The 26,880-nt window shown below is 45.8% G+C and overlaps 15 non-coding genes across 15 annotated transcripts; all 15 read left to right on the forward strand.

Moving 5' to 3' along the window:
• The first annotated feature begins 2,123 nt into the window (after positions 1–2,123).
• trnai-aau (transfer RNA isoleucine (anticodon AAU)) lies at positions 2,124–2,197 on the forward strand. The gene has a single exon. It is a non-coding gene; the product is annotated as a tRNA-Ile (tRNA).
• Positions 2,198–2,452: 255 nt separating this feature from the next.
• trnaq-uug (transfer RNA glutamine (anticodon UUG)) lies at positions 2,453–2,524 on the forward strand. Its single transcript has one exon. It is a non-coding gene; the product is annotated as a tRNA-Gln (tRNA).
• A 654-nt stretch (positions 2,525–3,178) lies between these two features.
• On the forward strand, positions 3,179–3,250 carry trnaq-cug (transfer RNA glutamine (anticodon CUG)). Its single transcript has one exon. It is a non-coding gene; the product is annotated as a tRNA-Gln (tRNA).
• Positions 3,251–5,738: 2,488 nt separating this feature from the next.
• trnap-agg (transfer RNA proline (anticodon AGG)) lies at positions 5,739–5,810 on the forward strand. The gene has a single exon. It is a non-coding gene; the product is annotated as a tRNA-Pro (tRNA).
• A 256-nt stretch (positions 5,811–6,066) lies between these two features.
• On the forward strand, positions 6,067–6,139 carry trnaf-gaa (transfer RNA phenylalanine (anticodon GAA)). Its single transcript has one exon. It is a non-coding gene; the product is annotated as a tRNA-Phe (tRNA).
• A 90-nt stretch (positions 6,140–6,229) lies between these two features.
• On the forward strand, positions 6,230–6,301 carry trnaq-uug (transfer RNA glutamine (anticodon UUG)). The gene has a single exon. It is a non-coding gene; the product is annotated as a tRNA-Gln (tRNA).
• Positions 6,302–6,490: 189 nt separating this feature from the next.
• trnaq-cug (transfer RNA glutamine (anticodon CUG)) lies at positions 6,491–6,562 on the forward strand. The gene has a single exon. It is a non-coding gene; the product is annotated as a tRNA-Gln (tRNA).
• A 2,864-nt stretch (positions 6,563–9,426) lies between these two features.
• Positions 9,427–9,498, forward strand: trnap-agg (transfer RNA proline (anticodon AGG)). Its single transcript has one exon. It is a non-coding gene; the product is annotated as a tRNA-Pro (tRNA).
• Positions 9,499–10,628: 1,130 nt separating this feature from the next.
• On the forward strand, positions 10,629–10,700 carry trnaq-cug (transfer RNA glutamine (anticodon CUG)). Its single transcript has one exon. It is a non-coding gene; the product is annotated as a tRNA-Gln (tRNA).
• Positions 10,701–16,637: 5,937 nt separating this feature from the next.
• Positions 16,638–16,709, forward strand: trnap-agg (transfer RNA proline (anticodon AGG)). The gene has a single exon. It is a non-coding gene; the product is annotated as a tRNA-Pro (tRNA).
• A 256-nt stretch (positions 16,710–16,965) lies between these two features.
• On the forward strand, positions 16,966–17,038 carry trnaf-gaa (transfer RNA phenylalanine (anticodon GAA)). The gene has a single exon. It is a non-coding gene; the product is annotated as a tRNA-Phe (tRNA).
• Positions 17,039–17,128: 90 nt separating this feature from the next.
• trnaq-uug (transfer RNA glutamine (anticodon UUG)) lies at positions 17,129–17,200 on the forward strand. The gene has a single exon. It is a non-coding gene; the product is annotated as a tRNA-Gln (tRNA).
• Positions 17,201–17,389: 189 nt separating this feature from the next.
• Positions 17,390–17,461, forward strand: trnaq-cug (transfer RNA glutamine (anticodon CUG)). Its single transcript has one exon. It is a non-coding gene; the product is annotated as a tRNA-Gln (tRNA).
• Positions 17,462–20,324: 2,863 nt separating this feature from the next.
• trnap-agg (transfer RNA proline (anticodon AGG)) lies at positions 20,325–20,396 on the forward strand. The gene has a single exon. It is a non-coding gene; the product is annotated as a tRNA-Pro (tRNA).
• Positions 20,397–21,526: 1,130 nt separating this feature from the next.
• trnaq-cug (transfer RNA glutamine (anticodon CUG)) lies at positions 21,527–21,598 on the forward strand. Its single transcript has one exon. It is a non-coding gene; the product is annotated as a tRNA-Gln (tRNA).
• Positions 21,599–26,880: the final 5,282 nt, after the last annotated feature.

Below are 26,880 nucleotides of genomic sequence, written 5' to 3' on the forward strand. Positions count from 1 at the left end.
GGAGGTAGGCGAGGCTGTAGAGGTGTATCAGAAAAAAACAGGCCATGCTGCAGGATGCCCACAGGATAGGAGACTCTTGGTGTCTGATGGTGGAGTTTGGGGATTTTAAGGGTAGGTCAATAAAGGAGGTGTATGAGGACCCAAGCAAGGAGGCCCAGGCTCTCATCACCTACCTGAAGAAGGCAAAGGCCAGGCCTAACACCAATATGGCCCTTTTCAAAGCATACGTGCTGAAGAGGCAGGCTCCAGCCCACATGCCCACCACCACTGTGCCCACTGCATCTGTCCTCACTGCTGCTGTGCCCACTGCCACTGTGTCTGTTCCTCCTCCACCTACTGCCACTAAGAACAGGCCACTGCTGGCGACCAATGTGAAGGCCCTGTTGGCGCGGGGGAAGCATTTATTTGCTTCACAGCTGGCACAAAAGATTTTGGCTCCAGCCAAACCCTGTAAGTGATTTGCAAGCTTTAAAATCATTACAGTATATATTATGCAGTATATATGTCTAACGAAAATACGTGTTCAACAGCTGCAGGACCACGTGTACATCCTGCGTCTGAGTCCGCAGCCCGGAGACAGCTCTTTACATGTGGTAAGTATCACTTAACACATACAAGTGTGTTGGTGACATGTGCTTAGTGTTTTATGTTATTTTACAGACTCTGCTGCTACGGATTTTTTTGAGGAGGAAGATGACCTGGAGATGGCAACTGTAGCCTCGCAAGCTGAGGAACAACTTCCTCAAGGTATGTAAATCTTAAACAATATTTTACAAACAATTACAAATAAAACAAAACAGTATTTTTTAAATGACATATTATTTTATTTCACAACACAGAGGAATGGCACTTCTCAGGTGTCAATCTACATTCACTCTTTGAGTGAACATCCTCAAAGGAAAAAAGATAATTTAAAGGTGTATGTAAAAGGTTTTATTTCATTTTTTATCGTAATCACTGACTAAAGCTCATTCTTGTCATCTCACACTTCCCCCACTCCCCTTGGAATAAGTGGCTGTTGTAGTGTTTGGTCTGCTTCGCTTCACACTTGGCTGATCCCATCTTTTTTTCTTCTTGTATTTCTTCTAATGGTGCTTGGATGAAAAACAGGATGATTTTCACTGCTTCCTTCCATCTTTTCATCATCATGTCATCTCTCTACTAATCATACATGCGTTGCAGTAAACCTTGTAATCGCAGTAGCTGTCCAGCAGAGCTGAGAAAGTCATGCAGTGAAAGTCTAAAACAATAAGATATTTTTGTTGTGTTTTTTTACGCTCCAGCCACTGCAGGCTCGAGAGGCCCTGCTCCTGCCCCGGCTCGTGCTACTGCCCCTGCTCCTGCCCCTTATCCTGCTCCTCCAGCATTGTGGACCCCTGGCCAGGTGTCCCAGTCGCCTGCAGAGCTTCCTGTCCACTGGAAAGAGCAACTCCTATCTTTCCAGCAAGGCCTTCAACCCCTGTCCCTCTGCACCAGGACCATCCTCACTACAGCCACCCACAGGACTGCAGCGCCCTGCCCAGCCTCCTCTGCAGTCTCCTCCTCTGCGCCCTGCCCAGCCTCCTCTGCAGTCTCCTCCTCTGCGCCCTGCCCAGCCTCCTCTGCAGTCTCCTCCTCTGCGCCCTGCCCAGCCTCCTCTGCAGTCTCCTCCTCTGCGCCCTGTTCAGCCTCCTCTGCAGTCTCCTCCACAGCCTTCTGTCCAGCCAAGTGCTGCCTCTGCTCCTGCAACATCAACTGGGTCCAGTGTTGCAGACCAGGCTCCTGTAAGTAAGCTTCTCATTATTCGTGTGCAGGTGCTGCAGCGTGATTTCCAATGACCACAAAAAAAGAGGCCGCATTTCCTCTGTGCTGGAAACTTTGCACTGGCTACCTTTTAATTGTAGATTTAATCAAAAAATTGAGCTTTAAGCCATGCAAGCTGAAATGTTTGCGGCCCGGCAGCAGCAGGGAGGATGTATGTTTCGGCTCGTTGGTCTAGGGGTATGATTTGCGCTTAGGGTGCGAGAGGTCCCGGGTTCAAATCCCCAACGAGCCCATTATTAGGCTTTGCTTTTAATCTCTTCAGCCTGATTAGGGCAACCAGGATATCTTTGAGAAATTGGGGATAAAATGTCTCAGAGAGAGGCCGGTTAGCTCAGTTGGTTAGAGCGTGGTGCTAATAACGCCAAGGTCGCGGGTTCGATCCCCGTACGGGCCACTTATTTTCTCTCTGGGACCTTCGCTCACTCGTCTCGAAAATGACGGGCGGTCTCCCAGACATCCCTGCTGGCTAAACCATTCAAGTACCTGGCCAAAATAGCTCATTTGGGAGACCGTTTGACTGAAGATCTGAAGGTCCCTGGTTCTATCCCGGGTTTCGGCAGAGGAACCACGTCCGCCTCTTTTAGTCTACCTGATTCCACCTAGCCTCATCGCTATCTGCCTCTCAGACAGCCAGCTAGCAGAGTGTGTTGGTTCCATGGTGTAATGGTTAGCACTCTGGGCTTTGAATCCAGCGATCCGAGTTCAAATCTCGGTGGGACCTGCATTTGCTAGGAATGTGTGCAGTACCTCGTTCGAAAAAACTTTTTCGGCAGCACTGAGCCGCAAGAGCTCATCTAGTTGGTGCCCCTTGAAGGGGGGCGTAAAAAGGATGTACAGCATTGGAGAATGCAGGCATCGATCCCGCTTCCTCTCGCATGCTAAGCGAGCGCTCTACCATTTGAGCTAATTCCCCTCGATGATGGAGCGAAGGTGTCCATCGCTCTCAAAGACAAAGACGAGGCGCGATCCCAAGCACGTGTGCAGGTGCTGCAGCGTGATTTCCAATGACCACAAAAAAACAGGCCGCATTTCCTCTGTGCTGGCAACTTTGCACTGGCTACCTTTTAATTGTAGATTTAATCAAAAAATTGCGCTTTGAATCCAGCGATCCGAGTTCAAATCTCGGTGGAACCTTTTTAGGTTCTTTGCGGAAGGGAGGGAAAAAACAGAGGTGATGCGCAACTGCTGACGTGGCGGTGAAATTGGCACTCTCAAACCGAGTCGGAATTGGGGAAACATGGGCTTAAAAAGCAAAGGCTTCATTTGCTCCTTGCTATCGTGCTTCTGGACTCAATGACTTAAATCCTTGCTATCGTGCTTCTGGACTCAATGACTTAAATCTCTGCTGCTCATGGGAAAAGTTGACACACGACAAGGTTCCATGGTGTAATGGTTAGCACTCTGGGCTCTGAATCCAGCGATCCGAGTTCAAATCTCGGTGGGACCTGCTTTTGCCAGGAATGTGTGCAGTACCTCGTTCTAAAAAACTTTTTCGGCAGCACTGAGCCGCAAGAGCTCATCTAGGTAGTGCCCCTTGAAGGGCGGCGTAAAAAGGATGGACAGCACTGGAGAATGCAGGCATCGATCCCACTACCTCTCGCTTGCGCCTATTGCTTCCTACCGATTGAGCCAAAGTAAGCCCAAAGTAAGCCCACGTGAGCCAATCGTGTTTCTCTGCTGTGGCTTACTTTTGACCAATCGCGTTCTCTCCTGTGGCTTACTTTTGACCAATCGTGTTTCTCTCCTGTGGCTTACTTTTGACCAATCGCCTTTCTCTCCTGTGGTTTACTTTTGACCAATCGCGTTTCTCTCCTGGCTCTGCTCCTGTGGCTTACTGTTGACCAATCGGCGACCGCTATTATTATCGTCATCTTTGCAATCTTTGCAACAGGTAAGTCTATTCTTCACGACTGTATAATCGATCATTATTTATTCATAAACAGTGTTTGTTTTTAGACAATTAAACATGCCAATAAAGCTAGCTAGCGTGTAATAGCACACGTTTTCTTCTGTACATGTGAACCTGCAACTTTACCATGATATACAGTAAAAAACATGCCACTACTGTCAAGATAATTAGCGGACCGCTAATTAAGCTATATCCTCCTTAAACCATTTTTTTGTTGTTGTTAATTTAGTATTTTTTTGTGTCATTCATTACATTATTTTGAGCACAAGAAGATTTTTACTAAAACCTTTAAAAAAAAAAGTTTAATTCATATATGTTATACTATACTATGTTATACACCAGTATACATATTTATGTTATCTTTTTAAATACTATGTTATACATATTTAAAAAGACATGAATAGGCAAAAACAAGTGTTTTTTTGTTTCAACAAATGATTCTCAACTATGTTATAAAAGATATACCAAAACGATTTGATATACCATTTTAAGTTTTAGATCTGTTTGATGATCATATTATTATGAATTGTCATAAACGCCTTTATGTTATATTTGGTGTTTCTTAGTAATCTCTGCCACAAAAGCTAAACAAAACAAAACGATTTAAGCATGGCATGATACCAGCAAGATTGTACCAAGAAGTGTTATTTATTTTCTTATTAATAAGTTCATCACACTATTTACAATTTGTAGACAAGGCAATTCAAAGTGATTCACAGTTGTATAAAAACAATAATGCTTATAATCATAATAATAATAATCATTAATTATTATAATATTATAATAATTAATTACATAAAAAATAAATGCTGTAGTAAAATACTTTCAGTTGGAATATGACAGCTATGTAACGTTCTGTTTATGCCTGTGTCCCGAGGCTGTAGAGGTGTATCAGAAAAAAACAGGCCATGCTGCAGGAGGCCCAGAGGACAGGAGACTCTTGGTGTCTGATGGTGGAGTTTGGGGATTTTAAGGGTAGGTCAATAAAGGAGGTGTATGAGGACCCAAGCAAGGAGGCCCAGGCTCCCATCACCTACCTGAAGAAGGTAAATGCCGGGCCTAACACCAATATGGCCCTTTTCAAAGCATACGTGCTGAAGAGGCAGGCTCCAGCCCACGTGCCCACCGCCACTGTGCCCACTGCATCTGTCCTCACTGCTGCTGTGCCCACTGCCACTGTGTCTGTTCCTCCTCCACCTACTGCCACTAAGAACAGCCCACTGCTGGCGACCAATGTGAAGGCCCTGTTGGCGCGGGGGAAGCATTTATTTGCTTCACAGCTGGCACAAAAGATTTTGTCTCCAGCCAAACCCTGTAAGTGGGTAAGTTTTTTCTTTTTTCTCCAGCCACTGCAGGCTCGAGAGGCCCTGCTCTTGCCCCGGCTCGTGCTACTGCCCCTGCTCCTGCCCCTTATCCTGCTCCTCCAGCATTGTGGACCCCTGGCCAGGTGTCCCAGTCGCCTGCAGAGCTTCCTGTCCACTGGAAAGAGCATCTCCCATCTTTCCAGCAAGGCTTTCAACCCCTGTCCTTTTGCACCAGGACTATCCTCACTACAGCCACCCACAGGACTGCAGCGCCCTGCCCAGCCTCCTCTGCAGTCTCCTCCTCTGCACCCTGCCTAGCCTCCTCTGCAGTCTCCTCCTGTGCATCCTGCCCAGCCTCCTCTGCAGTCTCCTCCTCTGCACCCTGCCCAGCCTCCTCTGCAGTCTCCTCCTCTGCGCCCTGCTCAGCCTCCTCTGCAGTCTCCTCCACAGCCTTCTGTCCAGCCAAGTGCTGCCTCTGCTCCTGCAACATCAACTGGGTCCAGTGTTGCAGACCAGGCTCCTGTAAGTAAGCTTCTCATTATTCGTGTGCAGGTCCTGCAGCGTGATTTCCAATGACCACAAAAAAAGAGGCCGCATTTCCTCTGTGCTGGAAACTTTGCACTGGCTACCTTTTAATAGTAGATTTAATCAAAAAATTGCGCTTTAAGCCATGGAAGCTGAAATGTTTGCGGCCCGGCAGCAGCTGGGAGGATGTATGTTTCGGCTCGTTGGTCTAGGGGTATGATTCTCGCTTAGGGTGCGAGAGGTCCCGGGTTCAAATCCCAGACGAGCCCATTATTAGGCTTTGCTTTTAATCTCTTCAGCCTGATTAGGGCAACCAGGATATTTGTGAGAAATTGGGGATAAAATGTGCCAGAGAGAGGCCGGTTAGCTCAGTTGCTTAGAGCGTGGTGCTAATAACGCCAAGGTGGCGGGTTTTCATCCCCGTACGGGCCACTCATTTTCTCTCTGGGACCTTCGCTCTGCTCTTCTCGAAAATGACGGGCGGTGTCCCATACATCCCTGCTGGCTAAACCATACAAGTATCTGGCAGGAATAGCTCAGTTGGGAGAGCGTTAGACTGAAGATCTAAAGGTCCCTGGTTCAATACCGGGTTTCGGCAGAGGAACAACGTCCGCCTCTTTTAGTCTACCTGATTCCACCTAGCCTCATCGCTATCTGCCTCTCAGACAGCCAGCTAGCAGAGTGTGTTGGTTCCATGGTGTAATGATTAGCACTCTGGGCTTTGAATCCAGAAATCCGAGTTCAAATCTCGGTGGAACCTTTTTAGGTTCTTTGCGGAAGGGAGGGAAAAAACAGAGGTGATGCGCAACTGCTGGGCTTAAAAAGCAAAGGCTTCATTTGCTCCTTGCTATCGTGCTTCTGGACTCAATGACTTAAATCCTTGCTATCGTGCTTCTGGACTCAATGACTTAAATCTCTGATGCTCATTGGAAATGTTGACACACGCCAAGGTTCCATGGTGTAATGGTTAGCACTCTGGGCTCTGAATCCAGCGATCCGAGTTCAAATCTCGGTGGGACCTGCTTTTGCCAGGAATGTGTGCAGTACCTCGTTCGAAAATTTTTTTTCGGCAGCTCTGAGCCGCAAGAGCTCATCTAGGTAGTGCCCCTTGAAGTGGGGCGTAAAAAGGATGGACAGCACTGGAGAATGCAGGCATCGATCCCACTACCTCTCGCTTGCGCCTACTGCTTCCTACCGATTGAGCCAAAGTAAGCCCAAAGTAAGCCCACGTGAGCCAATCGTGTTTCTCTGCTGTGGCTTACTTTTGACCAATCGCGTTCTCTCCTGTGGCTTACTTTTGACCAATCGTGTTTCTCTCCTGTGGCTTACTTTTGACCAATCGCCTTTCTCTCCTGTGGCTTACTTTTGACCAATCGCGTTTCTCTCCTGGCTCTGCTCCTGTGGCTTACTTTTGACCAATCGGCGACCGCTGTTATTATCGTCATCTTTGCAATCTTTGCAACAGGTAAGTCTATTCTTCACGACTGTATAATCGATCATTATTTATTCATAAACAGTGTTTGTTTTTAGACAATTAAACATGGCAATAAAGCCAGCTAGAGTGTAATAGCACACGTTTTCTTCTGTACATGTGAACCTGCAACTTTACCATGATATACAGTAAAAAACATGTCACTACTGTCAAGATAATTAGCCGACCGCTAATTAAGCTATATCCTCCTTAAACCATTTTTTTTTTTTTGTTAATTTAGCATTTTTTGTGTCATTCATTACATTATTTTGAGCACAAGAAGATTTTTACTAAAACCTTTTAAAAAAAAAGTTTAATTCATATATGTTATACTATACTATGTTATACACCAGTATACATATTTATGTTATCTTTTTAAATACTATGTTATACATATTTAAAAATACATGAATAGGCAAAAACAAGTGTTTTTTTGTTTCAACAAATGACTCTCAACTATGTTATAAAAGATATACCAAAACGATTTGATATACCATTTTAAGTTTTAGATCTGTTTGATGATCATATTATTAGGAATTGTCATAAACGCCTTTATGTAATATTTGGTGTTTCTTAGTAATCTCTGCCACAAAAGCTAAACAAAACAAAACGATTTAAGCATGGCATGATACCAGCAAGATTGTACCAAGAAGTGTTATTTATTTTCTTATTAATAAGTTCATCACACTATTTACAATTTGTACACAAGGCAATTCAAAGTGATTCACAGTTGTATAAAAAACAATAATGCTTATGCTCATAATAATAATAATCATTAATTATTATAATATTATAATAATTAATTACATAAAAAAGAAATGCTGTAGTAAAATACTTTCAGTTGGAATATGACAGCTATGTAACGTTCTGTTTATGCCTGTGTCCTTTCAGATTATGTATGCATACCCGGTTTTACGAAGAACCTCTGAGGGTCGACTCCTTATGGGGCCAACTGAGGAGGCCAATAGGAGGAAGATCGTGTTGGCAGGGAGGGCCAGGTGTAAGGAGGAGGTCCTGGCTGAGGCCACTGCCTTTGTGAGGCAGAATGGAGGGAATCCTGGAGACCAGTTCCTGGTTCTGGCTCACTGCAAGATCCAGTTTGGGAAACACCAGGGTCAGAGGTTCCTGTGGCTGCTGGAGAACTCACTGGGGTATGCCTGCTATCTGGTCAGCAGCGTTTTGGGGGAGGAGGAGAGGGACAACCCGCTGTCGGACAACAAACACCTGTTCCTCAGATACACCTCGCAGATCAGGGAGGTAGGCGAGGCTGTAGAGGTGTATCAGAAAAAAACAGGCCATGCTGCAGGAGGCCCAGAGGACAGGAGACTCTGGATGTCTGATGGTGGAGTTTGGGGATTTTAAGGGTAGGTCAATGAAGGAGGTGTATGAGGACCCAAGCAAGGAGGCCCAGGCTCTCATCACCTACCTGAAGAAGGCAAGGCCAGGCCTAACACCAATATGGCCCTTTTCAAAGCATACGTGCTGAAGAGGCAGGCTCTAGCCCACGTGCCCACCACCACTGTGCCCACTGCATCTGTCCTCACTGCTGCTGTGCCCACTGCCACTGTGTCTGTTCCTCCTCCACCTACTGCCACTAAGAACAGGCCACTGCTGGCGACCAATGTGAAGGCCCTGTTGGCGCGGGGGAAGCATTTATTTGCTTCACAGCTGGCACAAAAGATTTTGTCTCCAGCCAAACCCTGTAAGTGGGTAAGTTTTTTCTTTTTTCTCCAGCCACTGCAGGCTCGAGAGGCCCTGCTCCTGCCCCGGCTCATGCTACTGCCCCTGCTCCTGCCCCTTATCCTGCTCCTCCAGGATTGTGGACCCCTGGCCAGGTGTACCAGTCGCCTGCAGAGCTTCCTGTCCACTGGAAAGAGCAACTCCCATCTTTCCAGCAAGGCCTTCAACCCCTGTCCCTCTGCACCAGGACCATCCTCACTACAGCCACCCACAGGACTGCAGCGCCCTCCCCAGCCTCCTCTGCAGTCTCCTCCTCTGCGCCCTGCCCAGCCTCCTCTGCAGTCTCCTCCTCTGCGCCCTGCCCAGCCTCCTCTGCAGTCTCCTCCTCTGCGCCCTGCCCAGCCTCCTCTGCAGTCTCCTCCTCTGCGCCCTGCTCAGCCTCCTCTGCAGTCTCCTCCACAGGCTTCTGTCCAGCCAAGTGCTGCCTCTGCTCCTGCAACATCAACTGGGTCCAGTGTTGCAGACCAGGCTCCTGTAAGTAAGCTTCTCATTATTCGTGTGCAGGTCCTCCAGCGTGATTTCCAATGACCACAAAAAAAGAGGCCGCATTTCCTCTGTGCTGGAAACTTTGCACCGGCTACCTTTTAATTGTAGATTTAATCAAAAAATTGCGCTTTAAGCCATGGAAGCTGAAATGTTTCCGGCCCGGCAGCAGCAAGGAGGATGTATGTTTCGGCTCGTTGGTCTAGGGGTATGATTCTCGCTTAGGGTGCGAGAGGTCCTGGGTTCAAAACCCGGACGAGCCCATTATTAGGCTTTGCTTTTAATCTCTTCAGCCTGATTAGGGCAACCAGGATATTTATATCCCGGGTTTCGGCAGAGGAACCACGTCCGCCTCTTTTAGTCTACCTGATTCCACCTAGCCTCATCGCTATCTGCCTCTCAGACAGCCACCTATCAGGAAGTGTTAGTTCAATGGTGTAATGGTTAGCACTTTGGGCTTTGAATCCAGCGAGCCAAGTTCCAATCTCGGTAGAACCTTTTCAGGTTCCTTGCGGAAGGGTGGGAAAAAACAGAGGTGATGCGCAACTGCTGACGTGGCAGTGAAATTGGCACTCTCAAACAGAGTCGGAATTGGGGAAACATGGGCTTAAAGAGCAAAGGCTTCATTTTCTCCTTGCTATCGTGCTTTTGGACTCAATGACTTAAATCTCTGCTGCTCATGGGAAAAGTTGGCACACGCCAAGGTTCCACGGTGTAATGGTTTGCACTCTGGGCTCTGAATCCAGCGATCCGAGTTCAAATCTCGGTGGGACCTGCTTTTGCCAGGAATGTGTGCAGTACCTCGTTCAAAAAAACTTTTTCGACAGCACTGAGCCGCAAGAGCTCATCTAGGTAGTGCCCCTTGAAGGGGGGCGTAAAAAGGATGGACAGCACTGGAGAATGCAGGCATCGATCCCGCTACCTTTCACATGCTAAGCGAGCGCTCTACCATTTGAGCTAACTCCCCTCGATGATGGAGAAGAGGTGTCCATCGCTCTCAAACACAAAGACGAGGCGCGATCCCTAGCACGTGTGCAGGTGCTGCAGCGTGATTTCCAATGACCAAAAAAAAACAGCCCGCATTTCCTCTGTGCTGGCTACTTTGCACTGGCTACCTTTTAATTGTAGATTTAATCAAAAAATTGCGCTTTGACTCCAGCGATCCGAGTTCAAATCTCGGTGGAACCTATTTAGGTTCTTTGTGGAAGGTAGGGAACAAACAGAGGTGATGCGCAACTGCTGACGTGGCGATGAAATTGGCACTCTCAAACCGAGTCGGAATCGGGGAAACATGGGCTTAAAAAGCAAAGGCTTCATTTGCTCCTTGCTATCGTGCTTCTGGACTCAATGACTTAAATCTCTGCTGCTCATGGGAAAAGTTGACACACGCCAAGGTTCCATGGTGTAATGGTTAGCACTCTTGGCTCTGAATCCAGCGATCCGAGTTCAAATCTCGGTGGGACCTGCTTTTCCAGGAATGTGTGCAGTACCTCGTTCAAAAAAACTTTTTCGGCAGCACTGAGCCGCAAGAGCTCATCTAGGTAGTGCCCCTTGAAGGGGGGGCGTAAAAAGGATGGACAGCCCTGGAGAATGCAGGCATCGATCCCGCTACCTCTCGCATGCTAAGCAAGCGCTCTACCATTTGAGCTAATTTACCATTTGAGGCCGAAGAGCTCTCACAGGACGAGGGGGAGGGCGAGCTGGGCCTGCAGGCTTTGGTGGTTGTGGGGCCTGGCGTTTTTTTGGTTGGTATCTGGGGGCTCGCAGCAAAAGAGTGGGATAGTCTAGTTCCAGCATGCACCAGTTGTTCCATTTTCTCTGAGAAGCACAGAAGTGGAGATGCTGGAGAGAGTGATAATGTTTCCGGTGAGAGGGATTTTTGCTCTGGTGTTATTGGAGGCTGTAATATGCTGTCCTGGTTTCCCTGGCTGTTTTCAAGAAAGTCGTCTATGGGTGCTGTATCTTGGAGCAGTGCTGGTATGTCACAGTCTGTCTGTGGTGAGCTCTGTGGGCAGGGCTCAGCTGAGATTGTGTCCGTGAGCAGAGGTTGTTGTGGCTGAGTGGTGTTATCACTGTCCTTGTGTGATGTGTCAACCGCATGTCCATTCAGGTGCTGAAGTGAAATCCTGTGGTCATTCATACTGTATCCAGGTGTGTGTGTGTGCCATTCAGGTTGAGTGGATTGGCACACATTGCAGAAGGATGACGGAGGGAGAAGTAGATATTGTCCTTTAGCACTCTTGAACCAAGTTTGTTTGGGTGGTGGCCATCCTGTTGAAACAGTTGCCTCTGACTCCAGAAAAGATTGAAGTTGTCAATAAAGTTCACTCCTTTTATATTGCAGGTTTTTTGCAGCCATGTATTAAGCCAAAGCAACCGTGAAAACCTGTTTGTTCCTCTTGCTGGGAGTGGTCCACTGATGAATGTTTGAACTTTCAGTCTTTTAAGTGTTTCAAAAAGTTCATTGAAATCCTTTTTAAGAAGTTCCGACTGCTCTTTATGAATATCATTCTTCCCCACATGAATGATGAGTCGATTTGCAGTCTTATGTTTCATCAGAATGTTCTGAAGTTCCCTGTTTACATCAGAAGTTGTTGCTTGTGGAAGGCAGCACGTTGTTGTATCCCTGCTATTAATGTTTCTGATTACGGAGTCGCCCACTATCAGAGTCCTGGGCTCGGCTGCACTGTGAGCTGAGTGCCGCTGTCTGCTCGACCTTGAGCCCCAGTTAGCATCAGTGTTAGCTACTGGCTGATTCTGTCTGTGTGCGATCACATTCATCAAATTTGGGGATTCCTCATTCATTAATATTTCAAATCTGTTCTCAAGATGTATAGGCGGTGGTAGGAGACCAGTGTTTGCAGTCCTTGTCAGAGCCGTATCTGGGGTAGAGGATGCTACTGCAGTAATATGTGATGCTCGTGACAATCTGATGTCTCGAGTGCCTTTGGGTCTCGCACCCTGTTTGTGCCATCGATTAGTAAAACGATCGGCTTGTTTCTCTACACTCAGTATGGCCTGTCGAGAAGCACTAGATTCATGGGACTCACCGGCTGTATGCTGAGGACGTCCATGACGAAGCTCTGTTGTGTGTTCCGTCTGGTTTGGTGGTCCCGCAATTAACTTTGTTTCAAGAATTGCAATCCTTTGTAAAAGTCTGTGGCAGTTGGAGCAGCAAGTAGATTCCAGAGGAGGCATTTTCTTATCCTTATGAATGTAGGCAGTTGTGTTTTCTCTTCCCCGGAATGTAACCTTTCAGTGGGAGGCTGGTCGAATAAAATAATTCTGCTTTTTTTTGTAGTAATCCAAGCGTTTGAGCACCGTGCTGATTTGCTGAAGTTAAAATTAGGTGATAAAAGGAGATAAAATATAGAAATATAAAAGCGATAGAGCAAAGCGCGGAGCAGTAAGCGAGAGCGTCCGAACAGTAGCTGAGCAGGAAGTAGTAGTCATCAGTAGTAATTATCTTCATCTTTGCAACAGGTAAGTCTATTCTTCACGACTGTATAATCGATCATTATTTATTCATAAACAGTGTTTGTTTTTAGACAATTAAACATGCCAATAAAGCTAGCTAGCGTGTAATAGCACACGTTTTCTTCTGTACATGTGAACCTGCAACTTTACCATGATATACAGTAAAAAACATGCCACTACTGTCAAGATAATTAGCCGACCGCTAATTAAGCTATATCCTCCTTAAACCATTTTTTGTTGTTGTTAATTTAGTATTTTTTTGTGTCATTCATTACATTATTTTGAGCACAAGAAGATTTTTACTAAAACCTTTAAAAAAAAAAGTTTAATTCATATATGTTATAGTATACTATGTTATACACCAGTATACATATTTATGTTATCTTTTTAAATACTATGTTATACATATTTAAAAAGACATGAATAGGCAAAAACAAGTGTTTTTTTGTTTCAACAAATGATTCTCAACTATGTTATAAAAGATATACCAAAACGATTTGATATACCATTTTAAGTTTTAGATCTGTTTGATGATCATATTATTATGAATTGTCATAAACGCCTTTATGTTATATTTGGTGTTTCTTAGTAATCTCTGCCACAAAAGCTAAACAAAACAAAACGATTTAAGCATGGCATGATACCAGCAAGATTGTACCAAGAAGTGTTATTTATTTTCTTATTAATAAGTTCATCACACTATTTACAATTTGTACACAAGGCAATTCAAAGTGATTCACAGTTGTATAAAAACAATAATGCTTATGCTCATAATAATAATAATCATTAATTATTATAATATTATAATAATTAATTACATAAAAAAGAAATGCTGTAGTAAAATACTTTCAGTTGGAATATGACAGCTATGTAACGTTCTGTTTATGCCTGTGTCCTTTCAGATTATGTATGCATACCTGGTTTTACGAAGAACCTCTGAGGGTCGACTCCTTATGGGGCCAACTGAGGAGGCCAATAGGAGGAAGATCGTGTTGGCAGGGAGGGCCAGGTGTAAGGAGGAGGTCCTGGCTGAGGCCACTGCCTTTGTGAGGCAGAATGGAGGGAATCCTGGAGACCAGTTCCTGGTTCTGGCTCACTGCAAGATCCAGTTTGGGAAACACCAGGGTCAGAGGTTCCTGTGGCTGCTGGAGAACTCACTGGGGTATGCCTGCTATCTGGTCAGCAGCATTTTGGGGGAGGAGGAGAGGGACAACCCGCTGTCTGACAACAAACACCTGTTCCTCAGATACACCTCGCAGATCAGGGAGGTAGGCGAGGCTGTGGAGGTGTATCATATAAAACAGGCCATGCTGCAGGAGGCCCAGAGGACAGGAGACTCTGGATGTCTGATGGTGGAGTTTGGGGATTTTAAGGGTAGGTCAATGAAGGAGGTGTTTGAGGACCCAACCAAGGAGGCCCAGGCTCTCATCACCTACCTGAAGAAGGCAAAGGCCAGGCCTAACACCAATATGGCCCTTTTCAAAGCATACGTGCTGAAGAGGCAGGCTCCAGCCCACGTGCCCACCACCACTGTGCCCACTGCATATGTCCTCACTGCTGCTGTGCCCACTGCCACTGTGTCTGTTCCTCCTCCACCTACTGCCACTAAGAACAGGCCACTGCTGGCGACCAATGTGAAGGCCCAATGAGCCAATCGTGTTTCTCTGCTGTGGCTTACTTTTGACCAATCGCGTTCTCTCCTGTGGCTTACTTTTGACCAATCGTGTTTCTCTCCTGTGGCTTACTTTTGACCAATCGCCTTTCTCTCCTGTGGCTTACTTTTGACCAATCGCGTTTCTCTCCTGGCTCTGCTCCTGTGGCTTACTGTTGACCAATCGGCGACCGCTATTATTATCGTCATCTTTGCAATCTTTGCAACAGGTAAGTCTATTCTTCACGACTGTATAATCGATCATTATTTATTCATAAACAGTGTTTGTTTTTAGACAATTAAACATGCCAATAAAGCTAGCTAGCGTGTAATAGCACACGTTTTCTTCTGTACATGTGAACCTGCAACTTTACCATGATATACAGTAAAAAACATGCCACTACTGTCAAGATAATTAGCGGACCGCTAATTAAGCTATATCCTCCTTAAACCATTTTTTTGTTGTTGTTAATTTAGTATTTTTTTGTGTCATTCATTACATTATTTTGAGCACAAGAAGATTTTTACTAAAACCTTTAAAAAAAAAAGTTTAATTCATATATGTTATACTATACTATGTTATACACCAGTATACATATTTATGTTATCTTTTTAAATACTATGTTATACATATTTAAAAAGACATGAATAGGCAAAAACAAGTGTTTTTTTGTTTCAACAAATGATTCTCAACTATGTTATAAAAGATATACCAAAACGATTTGATATACCATTTTAAGTTTTAGATCTGTTTGATGATCATATTATTATGAATTGTCATAAACGCCTTTATGTTATATTTGGTGTTTCTTAGTAATCTCTGCCACAAAAGCTAAACAAAACAAAACGATTTAAGCATGGCATGATACCAGCAAGATTGTACCAAGAAGTGTTATTTATTTTCTTATTAATAAGTTCATCACACTATTTACAATTTGTAGACAAGGCAATTCAAAGTGATTCACAGTTGTATAAAAACAATAATGCTTATAATCATAATAATAATAATCATTAATTATTATAATATTATAATAATTAATTACATAAAAAATAAATGCTGTAGTAAAATACTTTCAGTTGGAATATGACAGCTATGTAACGTTCTGTTTATGCCTGTGTCCCGAGGCTGTAGAGGTGTATCAGAAAAAAACAGGCCATGCTGCAGGAGGCCCAGAGGACAGGAGACTCTTGGTGTCTGATGGTGGAGTTTGGGGATTTTAAGGGTAGGTCAATAAAGGAGGTGTATGAGGACCCAAGCAAGGAGGCCCAGGCTCCCATCACCTACCTGAAGAAGGTAAATGCCGGGCCTAACACCAATATGGCCCTTTTCAAAGCATACGTGCTGAAGAGGCAGGCTCCAGCCCACGTGCCCACCGCCACTGTGCCCACTGCATCTGTCCTCACTGCTGCTGTGCCCACTGCCACTGTGTCTGTTCCTCCTCCACCTACTGCCACTAAGAACAGCCCACTGCTGGCGACCAATGTGAAGGCCCTGTTGGCGCGGGGGAAGCATTTATTTGCTTCACAGCTGGCACAAAAGATTTTGTCTCCAGCCAAACCCTGTAAGTGGGTAAGTTTTTTCTTTTTTCTCCAGCCACTGCAGGCTCGAGAGGCCCTGCTCTTGCCCCGGCTCGTGCTACTGCCCCTGCTCCTGCCCCTTATCCTGCTCCTCCAGCATTGTGGACCCCTGGCCAGGTGTCCCAGTCGCCTGCAGAGCTTCCTGTCCACTGGAAAGAGCATCTCCCATCTTTCCAGCAAGGCTTTCAACCCCTGTCCTTTTGCACCAGGACTATCCTCACTACAGCCACCCACAGGACTGCAGCGCCCTGCCCAGCCTCCTCTGCAGTCTCCTCCTCTGCACCCTGCCTAGCCTCCTCTGCAGTCTCCTCCTGTGCATCCTGCCCAGCCTCCTCTGCAGTCTCCTCCTCTGCACCCTGCCCAGCCTCCTCTGCAGTCTCCTCCTCTGCGCCCTGCTCAGCCTCCTCTGCAGTCTCCTCCACAGCCTTCTGTCCAGCCAAGTGCTGCCTCTGCTCCTGCAACATCAACTGGGTCCAGTGTTGCAGACCAGGCTCCTGTAAGTAAGCTTCTCATTATTCGTGTGCAGGTCCTGCAGCGTGATTTCCAATGACCACAAAAAAAGAGGCCGCATTTCCTCTGTGCTGGAAACTTTGCACTGGCTACCTTTTAATAGTAGATTTAATCAAAAAATTGCGCTTTAAGCCATGGAAGCTGAAATGTTTGCGGCCCGGCAGCAGCTGGGAGGATGTATGTTTCGGCTCGTTGGTCTAGGGGTATGATTCTCGCTTAGGGTGCGAGAGGTCCCGGGTTCAAATCCCAGACGAGCCCATTATTAGGCTTTGCTTTTAATCTCTTCAGCCTGATTAGGGCAACCAGGATATTTGTGAGAAATTGGGGATAAAATGTGCCAGAGAGAGGCCGGTTAGCTCAGTTGCTTAGAGCGTGGTGCTAATAACGCCAAGGTGGCGGGTTTTCATCCCCGTACGGGCCACTCATTTTCTCTCTGGGACCTTCGCTCTGCTCTTCTCGAAAATGACGGGCGGTGTCCCATACATCCCTGCTGGCTAAACCATACAAGTATCTGGCAGGAATAGCTCAGTTGGGAGAGCGTTAGACTGAAGATCTAAAGGTCCCTGGTTCAATACCGGGTTTCGGCAGAGGAACAACGTCCGCCTCTTTTAGTCTACCTGATTCCACCTAGCCTCATCGCTATCTGCCTCTCAGACAGCCAGCTAGCAGAGTGTGTTGGTTCCATGGTGTAATGATTAGCACTCTGGGCTTTGAATCCAGAAATCCGAGTTCAAATCTCGGTGGAACCTTTTTAGGTTCTTTGCGGAAGGGAGGGAAAAAACAGAGGTGATGCGCAACTGCTGGGCTTAAAAAGCAAAGGCTTCATTTGCTCCTTGCTATCGTGCTTCTGGACTCAATGACTTAAATCCTTGCTATCGTGCTTCTGGACTCAATGACTTAAATCTCTGATGCTCATTGGAAATGTTGACACACGCCAAGGTTCCATGGTGTAATGGTTAGCACTCTGGGCTCTGAATCCAGCGATCCGAGTTCAAATCTCGGTGGGACCTGCTTTTGCCAGGAATGTGTGCAGTACCTCGTTCGAAAATTTTTTTTCGGCAGCTCTGAGCCGCAAGAGCTCATCTAGGTAGTGCCCCTTGAAGTGGGGCGTAAAAAGGATGGACAGCACTGGAGAATGCAGGCATCGATCCCACTACCTCTCGCTTGCGCCTACTGCTTCCTACCGATTGAGCCAAAGTAAGCCCAAAGTAAGCCCACGTGAGCCAATCGTGTTTCTCTGCTGTGGCTTACTTTTGACCAATCGCGTTCTCTCCTGTGGCTTACTTTTGACCAATCGTGTTTCTCTCCTGTGGCTTACTTTTGACCAATCGCCTTTCTCTCCTGTGGCTTACTTTTGACCAATCGCGTTTCTCTCCTGGCTCTGCTCCTGTGGCTTACTTTTGACCAATCGGCGACCGCTGTTATTATCGTCATCTTTGCAATCTTTGCAACAGGTAAGTCTATTCTTCACGACACTATAATCGATCATTATTTATTCATAAACAGTGTTTGTTTTTAGACAATTAAACATGGCAATAAAGCCAGCTAGAGTGTAATAGCACACGTTTTCTTCTGTACATGTGAACCTGCAACTTTACCATGATATACAGTAAAAAACATGTCACTACTGTCAAGATAATTAGCCGACCGCTAATTAAGCTATATCCTCCTTAAACCATTTTTTTTTTTTGTTAATTTAGCATTTTTTGTGTCATTCATTACATTATTTTGAGCACAAGAAGATTTTTACTAAAACCTTTTAAAAAAAAAGTTTAATTCATATATGTTATACTATACTATGTTATACACCAGTATACATATTTATGTTATCTTTTTAAATACTATGTTATACATATTTAAAAATACATGAATAGGCAAAAACAAGTGTTTTTTTGTTTCAACAAATGACTCTCAACTATGTTATAAAAGATATACCAAAACGATTTGATATACCATTTTAAGTTTTAGATCTGTTTGATGATCATATTATTAGGAATTGTCATAAACGCCTTTATGTAATATTTGGTGTTTCTTAGTAATCTCTGCCACAAAAGCTAAACAAAACAAAACGATTTAAGCATGGCATGATACCAGCAAGATTGTACCAAGAAGTGTTATTTATTTTCTTATTAATAAGTTCATCACACTATTTACAATTTGTACACAAGGCAATTCAAAGTGATTCACAGTTGTATAAAAAACAATAATGCTTATGCTCATAATAATAATAATCATTAATTATTATAATATTATAATAATTAATTACATAAAAAAGAAATGCTGTAGTAAAATACTTTCAGTTGGAATATGACAGCTATGTAACGTTCTGTTTATGCCTGTGTCCTTTCAGATTATGTATGCATACCCGGTTTTACGAAGAACCTCTGAGGGTCGACTCCTTATGGGGCCAACTGAGGAGGCCAATAGGAGGAAGATCGTGTTGGCAGGGAGGGCCAGGTGTAAGGAGGAGGTCCTGGCTGAGGCCACTGCCTTTGTGAGGCAGAATGGAGGGAATCCTGGAGACCAGTTCCTGGTTCTGGCTCACTGCAAGATCCAGTTTGGGAAACACCAGGGTCAGAGGTTCCTGTGGCTGCTGGAGAACTCACTGGGGTATGCCTGCTATCTGGTCAGCAGCGTTTTGGGGGAGGAGGAGAGGGACAACCCGCTGTCGGACAACAAACACCTGTTCCTCAGATACACCTCGCAGATCAGGGAGGTAGGCGAGGCTGTAGAGGTGTATCAGAAAAAAACAGGCCATGCTGCAGGAGGCCCAGAGGACAGGAGACTCTGGATGTCTGATGGTGGAGTTTGGGGATTTTAAGGGTAGGTCAATGAAGGAGGTGTATGAGGACCCAAGCAAGGAGGCCCAGGCTCTCATCACCTACCTGAAGAAGGCAAGGCCGGGCCTAACACCAATATGGCCCTTTTCAAAGCATACGTGCTGAAGAGGCAGGCTCTAGCCCACGTGCCCACCACCACTGTGCCCACTGCATCTGTCCTCACTGCTGCTGTGCCCACTGCCACTGTGTCTGTTCCTCCTCCACCTACTGCCACTAAGAACAGGCCACTGCTGGCGACCAATGTGAAGGCCCTGTTGGCGCGGGGGAAGCATTTATTTGCTTCACAGCTGGCACAAAAGATTTTGTCTCCAGCCAAACCCTGTAAGTGGGTAAGTTTTTTCTTTTTTCTCCAGCCACTGCAGGCTCGAGAGGCCCTGCTCCTGCCCCGGCTCATGCTACTGCCCCTGCTCCTGCCCCTTATCCTGCTCCTCCAGGATTGTGGACCCCTGGCCAGGTGTACCAGTCGCCTGCAGAGCTTCCTGTCCACTGGAAAGAGCAACTCCCATCTTTCCAGCAAGGCCTTCAACCCCTGTCCCTCTGCACCAGGACCATCCTCACTACAGCCACCCACAGGACTGCAGCGCCCTCCCCAGCCTCCTCTGCAGTCTCCTCCTCTGCGCCCTGCCCAGCCTCCTCTGCAGTCTCCTCCTCTGCGCCCTGCCCAGCCTCCTCTGCAGTCTCCTCCTCTGCGCCCTGCCCAGCCTCCTCTGCAGTCTCCTCCTCTGCGCCCTGCTCAGCCTCCTCTGCAGTCTCCTCCACAGGCTTCTGTCCAGCCAAGTGCTGCCTCTGCTCCTGCAACATCAACTGGGTCCAGTGTTGCAGACCAGGCTCCTGTAAGTAAGCTTCTCATTATTCGTGTGCAGGTCCTCCAGCGTGATTTCCAATGACCACAAAAAAAGAGGCCGCATTTCCTCTGTGCTGGAAACTTTGCACCGGCTACCTTTTAATTGTAGATTTAATCAAAAAATTGCGCTTTAAGCCATGGAAGCTGAAATGTTTCCGGCCCGGCAGCAGCAAGGAGGATGTATGTTTCGGCTCGTTGGTCTAGGGGTATGATTCTCGCTTAGGGTGCGAGAGGTCCTGGGTTCAAAACCCGGACGAGCCCATTATTAGGCTTTGCTTTTAATCTCTTCAGCCTGATTAGGGCAACCAGGATATTTATATCCCGGGTTTCGGCAGAGGAACCACGTCCGCCTCTTTTAGTCTACCTGATTCCACCTAGCCTCATCGCTATCTGCCTCTCAGACAGCCACCTATCAGGAAGTGTTAGTTCAATGGTGTAATGGTTAGCACTTTGGGCTTTGAATCCAGCGAGCCAAGTTCCAATCTCGGTAGAACCTTTTCAGGTTCCTTGCGGAAGGGTGGGAAAAAACAGAGGTGATGCGCAACTGCTGACGTGGCAGTGAAATTGGCACTCTCAAACAGAGTCGGAATTGGGGAAACATGGGCTTAAAGAGCAAAGGCTTCATTTTCTCCTTGCTATCGTGCTTTTGGACTCAATGACTTAAATCTCTGCTGCTCATGGGAAAAGTTGGCACACGCCAAGGTTCCACGGTGTAATGGTTTGCACTCTGGGCTCTGAATCCAGCGATCCGAGTTCAAATCTCGGTGGGACCTGCTTTTGCCAGGAATGTGTGCAGTACCTCGTTCAAAAAAACTTTTTCGACAGCACTGAGCCGCAAGAGCTCATCTAGGTAGTGCCCCTTGAAGGGGGGCGTAAAAAGGATGGACAGCACTGGAGAATGCAGGCATCGATCCCGCTACCTTTCACATGCTAAGCGAGCGCTCTACCATTTGAGCTAACTCCCCTCGATGATGGAGAAGAGGTGTCCATCGCTCTCAAACACAAAGACGAGGCGCGATCCCTAGCACGTGTGCAGGTGCTGCAGCGTGATTTCCAATGACCAAAAAAAAACAGCCCGCATTTCCTCTGTGCTGGCTACTTTGCACTGGCTACCTTTTAATTGTAGATTTAATCAAAAAATTGCGCTTTGACTCCAGCGATCCGAGTTCAAATCTCGGTGGAACCTATTTAGGTTCTTTGTGGAAGGTAGGGAACAAACAGAGGTGATGCGCAACTGCTGACGTGGCGATGAAATTGGCACTCTCAAACCGAGTCGGAATCGGGGAAACATGGGCTTAAAAAGCAAAGGCTTCATTTGCTCCTTGCTATCGTGCTTCTGGACTCAATGACTTAAATCTCTGCTGCTCATGGGAAAAGTTGACACACGCCAAGGTTCCATGGTGTAATGGTTAGCACTCTTGGCTCTGAATCCAGCGATCCGAGTTCAAATCTCGGTGGGACCTGCTTTTCCAGGAATGTGTGCAGTACCTCGTTCAAAAAAACTTTTTCGGCAGCACTGAGCCGCAAGAGCTCATCTAGGTAGTGCCCCTTGAAGGGGGGGCGTAAAAAGGATGGACAGCCCTGGAGAATGCAGGCATCGATCCCGCTACCTCTCGCATGCTAAGCAAGCGCTCTACCATTTGAGCTAATTTACCATTTGAGGCCGAAGAGCTCTCACAGGAGGAGGGGGAGGGCGAGCTGGGCCTGCAGGCTTTGGTGGTTGTGGGGCCTGGCGTTTTTTTGGTTGGTATCTGGGGGCTCGCAGCAAAAGAGTGGGATAGTCTAGTTCCAGCATGCACCAGTTGTTCCATTTTCTCTGAGAAGCACAGAAGTGGAGATGCTGGAGAGAGTGATAATGTTTCCGGTGAGAGGGATTTTTGCTCTGGTGTTATTGGAGGCTGTAATATGCTGTCCTGGTTTCCCTGGCTGTTTTCAAGAAAGTCGTCTATGGGTGCTGTATCTTGGAGCAGTGCTGGTATGTCACAGTCTGTCTGTGGTGAGCTCTGTGGGCAGGGCTCAGCTGAGATTGTGTCCGTGAGCAGAGGTTGTTGTGGCTGAGTGGTGTTATCACTGTCCTTGTGTGATGTGTCAACCGCATGTCCATTCAGGTGCTGAAGTGAAATCCTGTGGTCATTCATACTGTATCCAGGTGTGTGTGTGTGCCATTCAGGTTGAGTGGATTGGCACACATTGCAGAAGGATGACGGAGGGAGAAGTAGATATTGTCCTTTAGCACTCTTGAACCAAGTTTGTTTGGGTGGTGGCCATCCTGTTGAAACAGTTGCCTCTGACTCCAGAAAAGATTGAAGTTGTCAATAAAGTTCACTCCTTTTATATTGCAGGTTTTTTGCAGCCATGTATTAAGCCAAAGCAACCGTGAAAACCTGTTTGTTCCTCTTGCTGGGAGTGGTCCACTGATGAATGTTTGAACTTTCAGTCTTTTAAGTGTTTCAAAAAGTTCATTGAAATCCTTTTTAAGAAGTTCCGACTGCTCTTTATGAATATCATTCTTCCCCACATGAATGATGAGTCGATTTGCAGTCTTATGTTTCATCAGAATGTTCTGAAGTTCCCTGTTTACATCAGAAGTTGTTGCTTGTGGAAGGCAGCACGTTGTTGTATCCCTGCTATTAATGTTTCTGATTACGGAGTCGCCCACTATCAGAGTCCTGGGCTCGGCTGCACTGTGAGCTGAGTGCCGCTGTCTGCTCGACCTTGAGCCCCAGTTAGCATCAGTGTTAGCTACTGGCTGATTCTGTCTGTGTGCGATCACATTCATCAAATTTGGGGATTCCTCATTCATTAATATTTCAAATCTGTTCTCAAGATGTATAGGCGGTGGTAGGAGACCAGTGTTTGCAGTCCTTGTCAGAGCCGTATCTGGGGTAGAGGATGCTACTGCAGTAATATGTGATGCTCGTGACAATCTGATGTCTCGAGTGCCTTTGGGTCTCGCACCCTGTTTGTGCCATCGATTAGTAAAACGATCGGCTTGTTTCTCTACACTCAGTATGGCCTGTCGAGAAGCACTAGATTCATGGGACTCACCGGCTGTATGCTGAGGACGTCCATGACGAAGCTCTGTTGTGTGTTCCGTCTGGTTTGGTGGTCCCGCAATTAACTTTGTTTCAAGAATTGCAATCCTTTGTAAAAGTCTGTGGCAGTTGGAGCAGCAAGTAGATTCCAGAGGAGGCATTTTCTTATCCTTATGAATGTAGGCAGTTGTGTTTTCTCTTCCCCGGAATGTAACCTTTCAGTGGGAGGCTGGTCGAATAAAATAATTCTGCTTTTTTTTGTAGTAATCCAAGCGTTTGAGCACCGTGCTGATTTGCTGAAGTTAAAATTAGGTGATAAAAGGAGATAAAATATAGAAATATAAAAGCGATAGAGCAAAGCGCGGAGCAGTAAGCGAGAGCGTCCGAACAGTAGCTGAGCAGGAAGTAGTAGTCATCAGTAGTAATTATCTTCATCTTTGCAACAGGTAAGTCTATTCTTCACGACTGTATAATCGATCATTATTTATTCATAAACAGTGTTTGTTTTTAGACAATTAAACATGCCAATAAAGCTAGCTAGCGTGTAATAGCACACGTTTTCTTCTGTACATGTGAACCTGCAACTTTACCATGATATACAGTAAAAAACATGCCACTACTGTCAAGATAATTAGCCGACCGCTAATTAAGCTATATCCTCCTTAAACCATTTTTTGTTGTTGTTAATTTAGTATTTTTTTGTGTCATTCATTACATTATTTTGAGCACAAGAAGATTTTTACTAAAACCTTTAAAAAAAAAAGTTTAATTCATATATGTTATAGTATACTATGTTATACACCAGTATACATATTTATGTTATCTTTTTAAATACTATGTTATACATATTTAAAAAGACATGAATAGGCAAAAACAAGTGTTTTTTTGTTTCAACAAATGATTCTCAACTATGTTATAAAAGATATACCAAAACGATTTGATATACCATTTTAAGTTTTAGATCTGTTTGATGATCATATTATTATGAATTGTCATAAACGCCTTTATGTTATATTTGGTGTTTCTTAGTAATCTCTGCCACAAAAGCTAAACAAAACAAAACGATTTAAGCATGGCATGATACCAGCAAGATTGTACCAAGAAGTGTTATTTATTTTCTTATTAATAAGTTCATCACACTATTTACAATTTGTACACAAGGCAATTCAAAGTGATTCACAGTTGTATAAAAACAATAATGCTTATGCTCATAATAATAATAATCATTAATTATTATAATATTATAATAATTAATTACATAAAAAAGAAATGCTGTAGTAAAATACTTTCAGTTGGAATATGACAGCTATGTAACGTTCTGTTTATGCCTGTGTCCTTTCAGATTATGTATGCATACCTGGTTTTACGAAGAACCTCTGAGGGTCGACTCCTTATGGGGCCAACTGAGGAGGCCAATAGGAGGAAGATCGTGTTGGCAGGGAGGGCCAGGTGTAAGGAGGAGGTCCTGGCTGAGGCCACTGCCTTTGTGAGGCAGAATGGAGGGAATCCTGGAGACCAGTTCCTGGTTCTGGCTCACTGCAAGATCCAGTTTGGGAAACACCAGGGTCAGAGGTTCCTGTGGCTGCTGGAGAACTCACTGGGGTATGCCTGCTATCTGGTCAGCAGCATTTTGGGGGAGGAGGAGAGGGACAACCCGCTGTCTGACAACAAACACCTGTTCCTCAGATACACCTCGCAGATCAGGGAGGTAGGCGAGGCTGTGGAGGTGTATCATATAAAACAGGCCATGCTGCAGGAGGCCCAGAGGACAGGAGACTCTGGATGTCTGATGGTGGAGTTTGGGGATTTTAAGGGTAGGTCAATGAAGGAGGTGTTTGAGGACCCAACCAAGGAGGCCCAGGCTCTCATCACCTACCTGAAGAAGGCAAAGGCCAGGCCTAACACCAATATGGCCCTTTTCAAAGCATACGTGCTGAAGAGGCAGGCTCCAGCCCACGTGCCCACCACCACTGTGCCCACTGCATATGTCCTCACTGCTGCTGTGCCCACTGCCACTGTGTCTGTTCCTCCTCCACCTACTGCCACTAAGAACAGGCCACTGCTGGCGACCAATGTGAAGGCCCTGTTGGCGCGGGGGAAGCATTTATTTGCTTCACAGCTGGCACAAAAGATTTTGGCTCCAGCCAAACCCTGTAAGTGATTTGCAAGCTTTAAAATCATTACAGTATATATTATGCAGTATATATGTCTAACGAAAATACGTGTTCAACAGCTGCAGGACCACGTGTACATCCTGCGTCTGAGTCCGCAGCCCGGAGACAGCTCTTTACATGTGGTGAGTATCACTTAACGCATACAAGTGTGTTGGTGACATGTGCTTAGTGTTTTATGTTATTTTACAGACTCTGCTGCTACGGATTTTTTTGAGGAGGAAGATGACCTGGAGATGGCAACTGTAGCCTCGCAAGCTGAGGAACAACTTCCTCAAGGTATGTAAATCTTAAACAATATTTTACAAACAATTACAAATAAAACAAAACAGTATTTTTTAAATGACATATTATTTTATTTCACAACACAGAGGAATGGCACTTCTCAGGTGTCAATCTACATTCACTCTTTGAGTGAACATCCTCAAAGGAAAAAAGATAATTTAAAGGTGTATGTAAAAGGTTTTATTTCATTTTTTATCGTAATCACTGACTAAAGCTCATTCTTGTCATCTCACACTTCCCCCACTCCCCTTGGAATAAGTGGCTGTTGTAGTGTTTGGTCTGCTTCGCTTCACACTTGGCTGATCCCATCTTTTTTTCTTCTTGTATGTCTTCTAATGGTGCTTGGATGAAAAACAGGATGATTTTCACTGCTTCCTTCCATCTTTTCATGATCATGTCATCTCTCTACTAATCATACATGCTTTGCAGTAAACCTTGTAATCGCAGTAGCTGTCCAGCAGAGCTGAGAAAGTCATGCAGTGAAAGTCTAAAACAATAAGATAATTTTGTTGTGTTTTTTTACGCTCCAGCCACTGCAGGCTCGAGAGGCCCTGCTCCTGCCCCGGCTCGTGCTACTGCCCCTGCTCCTGCCCCTTATCCTGCTCCTCCAGCATTGTGGACCCCTGGCCAGGTGTCCCAGTTGCCTGCAGAGCTTCCTGTCCACTGGAAAGAGCAACTCCCATCTTTCCAGCAAGGCCTTCAACCCCTGTCCCTCTGCACCAGGACCATCCTCACTACAGCCACCCACAGGCCTGAAGCGCCTTGCCCAGCCTCCTCTGCAGTCTCCTCCTCTGCGCCCTTCCCAGCCTCCTCTGCAGTCTCCTCCTCTGCGCCCTGCCCAGCCTCCTTTGCAGTCTCCTCCTCTGCGCCCTGCCCAGCCTCCTCTGCAGTCTCCTCCTCTGCGCCCTGTTCAGCCTCCTCTGCAGTATCCTCCACAGCCTTCTGTCCAGCCAAGTGCTGCCTCTGCTCCTGCAACATCAACTGGGTCCAGTGTTGCAGACCAGGCTCCTGTAAGTAAGCTTCTCATTATTCGTGTGCAGGTGCTGCAGCGTGATTTCCAATGACCACAAAAAAAGAGGCCGCATTTCCTCTGTGTTGGAAACTTTGCACTGGCTACCTTTTAATTGTAGATTTAATCAAAAAATTGCGCTTTAAGCCATGCAAGCTGAAATGTTTGCGGCTCGGCAGCAGCAGGGAGGATGTTTGTTTCGGCTCATTGGTATAGGGGTATGATTCTCGCTTAGGGTGCGAGAG

This window comes from Siphateles boraxobius, unplaced genomic scaffold (assembly GCF_051911475.1).
Source record: "Siphateles boraxobius isolate OS27281-9 unplaced genomic scaffold, OSU_SipBor_1 19, whole genome shotgun sequence".
NCBI classification, from domain to species: domain Eukaryota; kingdom Metazoa; phylum Chordata; class Actinopteri; order Cypriniformes; family Leuciscidae; genus Siphateles; species Siphateles boraxobius.